Genomic DNA, 9,633 nt, shown 5'->3' with positions numbered 1-9,633 from the left:
ACACCCAGCCCTGTTCTCTTACTTAGTTCATCTCCAAACGCCTGTAAGTCCCTTTAATTTACATTGCCCACCTTCATCCCAAACTCAGCATATTCTAAGAAGACGAATCATTACCTTTCCCTGAAAATTGGTCCCCTCTCTCAACACCCTCTTTTCTGTCCACTGTAAAGTTATTTTTTCAGTGTCCCAAACTAGCAGCCTTGAAGCCACCTTAGCAGTGAAAGAGCATAGGTCTTGAAGTCACACAGATTCTGGGTGAACATATATGACCCATCCAGCTGCTAATCATGCAACTTTGGGCAAACTCATCAGACTTTCTGACCTCTGCTTCTTCAATAGTAAAATGGGGGTAATAATATTTAACTCAGAGGAATGTCGTAAGATGTAAGATGTCCAGGGAATTCCCTGGTGGTCCAGTGGTTAGAACTGGGGCCTGGGTTCGATCCCTGGTTGGGGCCCTAAGATCTGGCAAGCCACGTGGTGTGCCCAAATTAAAAAAAAAAAAAAAACAGATGTAAGATGTCTGGATTTTTCCCTCTTTCTCCTTTCCTGTTATGACTCTAGACTATACATTTTCATATCTCCACTACCCTTTAACAGCATCTGAACTGGTCTAACGACTTCAGTCTCTCCTATTCTGGTCCATAATCCACGTTGTCATATTCATATTCCTAAAACACTGCTTTCATCCTGTTAGACATACTTGGTGCGCACAACCGGGTCCTTAAGTATGACTGAGACACGTGTGTACATGTATGCGCACGTGCCTCTTCCCTCGTTTTCTTGTAACTTACATGAACAGATCTTCCTGCTGCCTTGCACTCCCCTAGTATCTTCCTACAGAGGTGAGCTCAGGGCACAGACTGTGAGATTCAGTCAATGCCATTAGCCCAGTCATTAACAAGCCTATTCCTAGAACATTGTTCAACTTACAGCCATTTGTCTTCTGGAAGACACAAAGCTCATGAATTCAGGGCACTCCAGAAAACAGCAGCAGCAATGGAAAGAGAAAGGCAGAATTATTTTAGAGCAAAGTCTCCAGCGGGGTGGAAGCCATGATAGAAAACAATATCCCATTGACATTCACTATAATGGCAAACCACTGAGAAATTAACATGATGAAGAACTTGCATGAAGGTTATAAAACCCTGTGAGGTAGTTGCCAGGGACTGGGGGGAGGGGGAGGGGGATTGTTGTTTAATGGGTATAGAGTTTTCAGTTTTGCAAGATGCAAGGAGTTTTGAAGATGGATATGTGACAAGGTGAATACACTTAGCACTACTAGCCTGTACACTCAGAAATGGTTAAGATGGTAAATTTTATGTTACGTGTTTTTTCACACAAGTTTTTAAGTTTCTAAAAAAAACTCTGAGTAAAATCCTGAAGGAGATGAAGGTGTGCTTCTCAGCTGGAGAATTAATAAAACAGGAAGGAAAGCTTTAGGCTGGGGGACGTGCCCTTGCTGTGGTGTTCCCACCACAGCCTACGCTTGTCTCTGTCAGAGAGATCATCTCACTGCATTTCAATTTCCTCTCTAGTTGCCCGATTCCCTACTAGACTACAGGTTCTTTAAAGCAGAGACGACTTCTTTACTATGGCATCCCCTGTACTTAGCACATGTCGGTGATCCATAAATATTTGTTGAATATGAATGAATGAGAGCTAGACACTCTATTTGTGTGTTCTTGTTGGAATGCTTCTCACGTATTTATTATTAACTCACAGGGTACAATTCTCCGTGGTAGGTACTATTGTTGTTCCCATTTTACAGAGGGGGAAACTGACACACAGCGAGGTTAAGGCACTTCCCCAAGGTCACACAACTAATAAGTAGTTACACTGGATTCAAACCAGGACAGTCAGTCCAGTCCAGCTCCAGAGTCCATGCTTTTAACCACCCGCCAAGCTGCCATTCGGTAGATGAGAAATTTGTACCCTGGTCAGCTGAAAGTCCAAAGTCAAACTGTTAGTAGGTGATGGGGCCAGACCATACCCTACCTGCTTTCAGGAAATACCTGAAAACAGGGCCCCACGGGAAAGCCGAGTGTCTCTCCAGGAGTAGTGTGTTCACCAGCTCCCAGTAAAAGGTAGAAGAACTACACTCTCAGGGCATCTGGAGTTCTTTACTGCGTGTGTGTTTATGAATTTGCTTCCTTCCCAACACTGGAATCTAAGACTGGATCCCAGGGATCATGTGTTATTCTGCTTTATCCCCAAAGCCTGCCACAGTGCCTGGTACAGAGTAGACATTCAGACAAGAGTCTACTGGCAAGAGGGAGGGAAGAACAACCTTAAGCCCAGCTACCATGTATGACAACAGATCAAGGTCACAGCTCAATGCATCTGTAAGTCTATGAATTCCTGATAAATCTTGGAATTATAAATTCACCTCCTCCAAACTCACCAGTTGACCTCATTATGTTTATTATCTTCGTGGAACAGGTGACTACAGTCAGAAGGTTGAGCAGTAATTATTTAATGTATAAGTCCTCTGTACGTAGCATGAGTATTCAGGCAAACAAAGAGTGATCACTCTTTGAATACTTACAAGGAAGCAACGTTTGCAAAGGTCCAGCTAGTGCACTGTACCATCGACCCGAATTCCAGAAATGGGGATAAAAAGCAAGAGTCGGGCACGGACTGGTTCCAAGTAAACCTTGCCTTGTGAAGGATGGCAGTGGACAGGGCTGGGGAAGCAGGGAGTTATGAATTTCCTGAAAACTCATGCAGAATTTTGTGTGCTCACACACTCGTGCCTTCTTCTGGGGAAATGATCTGTGACATTTATTATGACCTCAAAGAGCTGCTTGACTAAAGCAACAAAATCGGAACTATAACTTCGGTATCTTTGCTTCCTGATTGTAGTACAATGTTTTCCTTCCAGCCAACAAGTGAGAAACAGCTACAACGCCGCCTTGGTATAAACTGAAGAGGTGCATTAGGGCCCCTCGTGGATGGAGAGGGTGAGAGAATGGAGATGGAATTTGTGAAACATTTAGTAACCTGACAGATGTGAAGGCTATGTGCAAAAACTGGTGCTGAGGTGCTAACTGCTTCTACTCCCCTCATTAGCGATTTTCTTAAAAGTTGAACAAAATCGAGTCCTTTCAAGTACACTTTTGAGAAAAGGGAGCTTGAGTTAGATGAAGAATGAGAAGCTGGTCTGGCCACGTGCCTATCTACTTGGTTTCGAGACCATTCCTCCGCCCTTTACCCAACATACTGGTCAAAAACAAAAACAAAAACTCGTTGAAACACCACTCAACTTTGTTAAATTATTTTTTCAGCTGAAATGTAGGTAAACCATCTCCAGTTCTTTTCTTTCCTCGTGTCAAGCAATAATCAGAACCAAAGTCCTAGAATATTATAAAGAGTAGATGGAATCAGTATTCTTTTCAAAAAAGCCCCCGGGGCTTGAAGGGAGGAGGCTCCTAGGAAACCAGCAGGAGAAAAGGGGGAAATTTGAATGTTTCCCCGTAAGTACTTTTCCTTACGGAACTTCTCTAGTTATTATATTTAAGTTTGGCTACTGGTCATATAAATACAAAAAGGTAAATAGTGTCACTCCAGTCTCTTGAGAAAACTCCAAATTCTGTGTAATTACAGGCCAGGAGACAGATAACCCAGGTTAGGGGCTAGAGACTGTGTTTGCCTTTTTGTTATCACCTGTCACAATTTGCTGGGAAGGTAAGAAAACACTGCTGTTTATCTGGACTCATGGCAATCTCTAACTCCAACTTTTAGAAACTTCAAGGTTTGACTGTGCCCATGTTGGCAGCGTCTAATAAATTGCTCTGCAAATGAAGCAGACGACGCTGATTGATTATGCTGTACGATACAGCATCAGTAAACACGGAAAAGATTTTCTCCTCCTAAACTGAATTTTAGGTCCATATGTATGTGCCTCTTTCCCAAAAACACAAATAGAAATTTAGATCCGTTTATGTACAGGCTGGTCATAAAATCTGACATACACAGATAAAAATTTTTTTCTGTATTCATGGAATACAAAATGTCATGCATGCTTGCTTGTGTTCAGACTTTAAGGACACCCTATATAAGGTGTTAGAATGACGGTGACATGTGAACCAATTGGGTCTGTTCTGAAAGCTTGGCATCCCAGTGACAACTTAGGTGTGAACTGGAGCAGTAAAAACAGACTAACTTGATCGTTTAAGCCCCTCAGCTTCTACTTTCCCTTCAACTATCTGAATGAATCAAGCCAGGAGAATCTCCTCGGCCTGTGTTATCTTTAGATAGTCGCTGTTATGAATGCCTGCATTGTAGGAGAGACGGTTCTCTTCAAACCAAGATATATTTCTTGATTATCGAGCAGAGTCATAAATATTTACATGCAAAGAAATAAACATGGAACACCCAAATCAAAACAGGCCCACTCCCTGCTGTTTTATTTAGATAGATTGTTCAGCAGAGAGAGCACTTCCTGACTGTGAAGACTTGGGTGTGAATTAGGAAAGCTCTCAGAAAAGCGCGCGCGCGCACACACACACACACACACACATACACACACACACACACACACACACATTGGCATGTACTGGAACGAAAATCAAGTTGACCAGAGGATTCAGACATTTAAATGAGAATTTCACATTTAAGGTTTTCAAAATTCAAATAATTGTACAACCGTTGATGTTTTATTAAACAAAAAGAAGAAATAATATACATTAGATTTAAAGACCCAAATTCCTTCCCACGTTTTAAAATATTGGGTTTAAATGATTAGAATTTGGCCTGGTTCCTACCTTAGGCACTTTCTCTAGAAACCTAATCCGTTTAGAAACATTCTGTGAAAAATAATTTACTATCCAGAAAGTTCTCCTGTTTCCAAGATAAGAAAGCCTGTTCTGCCATCCCAGCAGGCAAGGGTTGTTTAAGTTACTAGATAACAAAGTTGTTATTGATTCTATTATTTTTACTCTTCCTGATTCCCTGCAGTCCAAAGGGAGTTTGTCAGACCAAGAATGATTTTATAAAAAGGAGTAGTTGTTATTGTTGTAACTGGCCTCATTGTGACAGATGGGATCCTAGTGTTTTCTCACTGCTCTTTACTCAGGAGCTAGGAGAACAGAAAGCAAACAACCAAGAAACCAACACACTCATAGTAATCTGGAGTTCTCAGCGCTGAGCCAGACCACTTGGAAATCAAACACCAGCCATCTCCTGAATGCCCCCTTTTAGCCTGTGCTTATTGACCAGCTTAACATTCCCTTATCGCATGCTCATGTGGGCAGAATTAAATGGAATTAGCTGCAAATTATATAAAATTCATTTACCTTTAAAGGAAGCTATTTGGTCATGTTCAGTCTAGGGAGCGTAGAGCATTAAGACACAAGTTAATGGTACTGCCTGGAGATGGATCAATTTGTTTCGGTTTTATTGTCTCCCTTTATTTGCCCTTATATGTCAGCTGCTGTGGCTGGAAATGCCCAGCTCAACCTCTCTGAGCCCACGCTGGAGCCACATTAACACCCCGAGGAGAGTCCCACTGTTTCTAAAGAGCTCAGTGGTACATGAAAAGATGCTCAACATCACTAATCATTAGAGAAGTGCAGATCAAAACTACAATGAGGTATCACCACACACGGGTCAGAACGGCCATCATCAAAAAGTCTACAAACAATAAATGCTGGAGAGGGTGTGGAGAAAAGGGAACCCTCTTGCACTGTTGGCGGGAATATAAATTGATACAGCCACTGTGGAGAACAGTATGGAGGTTCCTTAAAAAACTAAAAATAGAATTATCATATGACCCAGCAATCCCACCACTGGGCATATACCCTGAGAAAACCATAACTCAAAAAGACACATGCACCCCAATGTTCATTGCGGCACTATTTACAATAGCCAGGTCATGGAAGCAACCTAAATGCCCACTGATAGACGAATGGATAAAGAAGATGTGGTACATATATACAATGGAATATTACCCAGCCATAAAAAGGAATGAAATGGGGTCATTTCTAGAGGCGTGGGGACCTAAAGACTGTCATACACAGTGAAGTAAGTCAGAAAGAGAAAAATACATATCGTATATTAACGCATATATGTGGAATCAAGAAAGATGGTACAGATGAACCTGTTTGCAAGGCAGAAATAGAAACACAGTCATAGAGAATAAACGTATGGACACCAAGGGGGGAAAGGCGGGTGGGATGAACTGGGAGACTGGGATTGACATATATACACTATTACGTATAAAATAGGTAACTTAGGAGAACCTTCTGTATAGCACAGGGATCTCCACTTCACTTCGCTGTACAGTGGAAACTAACACAACATTGTGAAACAGCTATGCTCCAATAAATATCAATTTTTTTAAAAAACGTTATGTGAGGGCTTCCCTGGTGGCGCAGTGGTTGAGAGTCCGCCTGCCGATGCAGGGGACACGGGTTCGTGCCCCGGTCCGGGAATATCCCACATGCCGCGGAGCAGTTAGGCCCGTGAGCCATGGCCGCTGAGCCTGAGCGTCTGGAGCCTGTGCTCCGCAACGGGAGAGGCCGCAACAGTGAGAGGCCCACGTACCACAAAAAAAACAAACAAACAAACAAAAAAAAACCTTACGTGAAATATATGTAAATTCCCATTTATCTCTTGAGATTTGGTGAATTTCTTAAGAATAAATTCTTCTGAAATGAAAAAATAATAAAGAGCTCAGTGGGAGAAAACACGATAATAAAGTAAGATCATGCTGATTCTTTCTCTTTAGTCACGTAGCGAAAGAATGGATGCGTAAGAGAGAAGGGGAAATCTGCAAAGATGTTTGGGATTTGCATGTGTGTTTTCCATGCAGAGTTTCAAATCACATGCTTTGGGCATGTTTCCATGCACTTCCTCACTTTAACCTCACAACAATCTCAGGACATAGAGGTATATTTTAGTTTGAATGTGCTTCATGCTCGTTCTTTAAGAGTATCTATGAGCCTCCATAGAGCAAATAAATTATAGTTTAAGTGTTTGTTGTTGTTCTCAATTCATAGTGTGCATGAGAATGACCTTGGGTGTATTTGTTTTTATTTTTTTTATTTTTTTTTGGCTGCGTCGGGTCTTCGTTGCTGCGCGTGCGCTTTTCTCTAGTTGCGGCGAGAGGGGGGGCTACTCTTCGTTGTGGTGCGCGGGTTTCTCATTGCGGTGGCTTCTCTTGCTGCGGAGCACGGGCTCTAGACCCACGGGCTTCAGTAGTTGTGGCACGCGGGCTCAGTACTTGTGGCTCGCGGGCTCTAGAGCGCAGGCTCAGTAGTTGTGGCGCACGGGCTTAGTTGCTCCGCGGCATGTGGGATCTTCCCGGACCAGGGCTCGAACCCGTGACCCCTGCATTGGCAGGCGGATTCTTAACCACTGCGCCACCAGGGAAGCCCTTGGGTGTATTCAAAGTGCAGAATCCCAAGTCCCACGCCACCCCCCATATGATTATTCAGTTGGTCTGGGATTGGGCTCAGAAATCACATGTTATAAGCAACCCGGTGATTTTGACACATACGGTTCGTGAATCACATTTCCAGCAACACTAGGAACCCTTGTGATTTCATTGATTGGTAGGAGTCTGTACCTTTGTGGGATTTGCCTAAACGTAATGTGTTGCAATATCTAACTGGATAAAATAAATGTATTCAAATGCAGCTTATCTCTGCACGAGGATACACTAAGCCACATCTACCATAGGAAGAATTACCAAGGGGAAAACTCAATGGGGTTGAGACCACAGTCAAAAAACAAGCCTTTACTTGAAACTCTGCAAGAGAAGGCATGGAGCCACCACAGAAAACCAAGGGTGAGGGTCTCAGCACGGCCGTTCTGAGTTTGGAGCTGCCTCTCCCACTTCAATCCCCATAGGTTGCTAAGTTTAACACTCTCGTATGGGTCTTAGATTTGGGGGACACGCGGAGGAAACACTTTGACAAGGGTGTTTCTACACCCTCACAAAGAAGACCAGGGTGGCAATGACCACCCTTGTGACCTGAAAGAGGCAGGAATGGAGCAGGATTCCAGCCCTGCTTCAGCCGGGACAGTAGAATCCTCCTCTCCTGAGCCATATGAGGGTTTCCTCTGAGTCTGTGATGACAGCTTCCTCTCCAACCTGGAAATGGAAGAACCACGGGAAGTGCAGTGGGAAGGGTCTCTGGCTACCAGACGGGCTTATATGCTGCATTCCTCACCTATGCGGGGGGCAGGGAGGTCATCCCAGTAAGGATGTGATTGGCTCAGGTCTTTCTTTTGGGCTTTCCTGGATGTAGAGAAGAAGCCCCGGGTCTCCCCACCCCTGTTCCTCTCTGTGTGGTGTGGTCAGGGCTGGCTGGAGAGGGTGCTACCTGGCCCTCCCCTCCTCTATCCCCTTTAAGCAGGGCCCCAATTTGGGGGCATATTCCCCTAAAACACAGGCATATATCCACCCAGTGCTTCCTCAGTGTTCCTGAATATTCCTGTCCAGGCCTACCTGTCTGAGAATGTCCTTAGACATGGGCTTATGGTAAGAGCTCTGTGGCTCTTTGGGCTACAGCAATTACCAATAGTTAAATGCTTGTAGGTGCATTAAAAGCAATGCCAGGGAAGCAAGGAAAAGATGACCATTTACCGAGTGCCTATGAAGTGTCTCATTGAAATATCACAAAAATAATAAAAAAATATTTCTTGAGTGCTACAATATAGCAAGATAGTATGATGTCATGGCCAAGAGAATAGATTCTAAAACCAGACCTCCTCAGCTTGGATCTAGGCTCTGCCACTTACTGGCTGTGTGATTCCACAGCCAGTAACACCTCTATGCCTCAGTTTCCTCCACAGTCAAATGGGATAATAGTACCCACCTCCTGGGACTTCAGTGAGGACTGACGTACGTAAAATACTTGCAACGGTATCTGGCGCCACGTGTTTGCTGTTATTATTACTCTACGCGATGGGCACATTACATGGAGCAGTACCTTTGGTTTCATTTTACAAATAAGGACAGAGCGCTTTCAGGGACTTATATAACTTGCCACGGGACACAGCTTGTGCAGGGCAGATTTGGAACACAGGTATATGCAACTCCTAAGACCTTTCCATCATATACCAAAGCCAAAACAAATTTCTACTACTGAATTTGTGTCATCAAAGTCATAGCAGACAGGTACATTAACAGCTATATAGGTGTTTGATCAATAAATTGAAAATACTCCTCCTTCAAACCACTAAGCCACGTGAAATGCAGAACGGCTCAGGAAGGCAGCTGGAGTGACCAGAAAGTGTGGGTCAAGGCTTCTTTGGGCTCCAGCAGGAACCTGGAGGTAAGGAAAGGCTCCCAGGAGAACAAAAGATTAGTCAGGAATCGGTGATGGGAGGGGCGGTGGAGGGCTAAGAAAGGAAACCTCAATGGAAGCAAGAAGCTGGTTATCCAGGACTAAGATGAGAAGGGAAATGACAAGGCCTGGGGTTTCTAGAGACTGCATATCTAGATGACAGGGCACAGATGGGAGCCTGGGTGAGGGCCGGGGATGAGCCCAGAGCTGCAAGGGCAGCCACAGGGATGCTGGAGGAGGCGGGAGCTTAGACCCTTTGGAGTCTGGACTTCCGTTCCCACTTTTCCTTTCAGCTGCAAAGTAAACTGAGGGCCTCAGAAGGATTAAACAAAAACAG

The sequence above is a fragment of the Pseudorca crassidens genome, chromosome 18 (assembly GCF_039906515.1).
Source record: "Pseudorca crassidens isolate mPseCra1 chromosome 18, mPseCra1.hap1, whole genome shotgun sequence".
Lineage (NCBI taxonomy): Eukaryota > Metazoa > Chordata > Mammalia > Artiodactyla > Delphinidae > Pseudorca > Pseudorca crassidens.
This window is presented reverse-complemented; position numbering follows the sequence as displayed.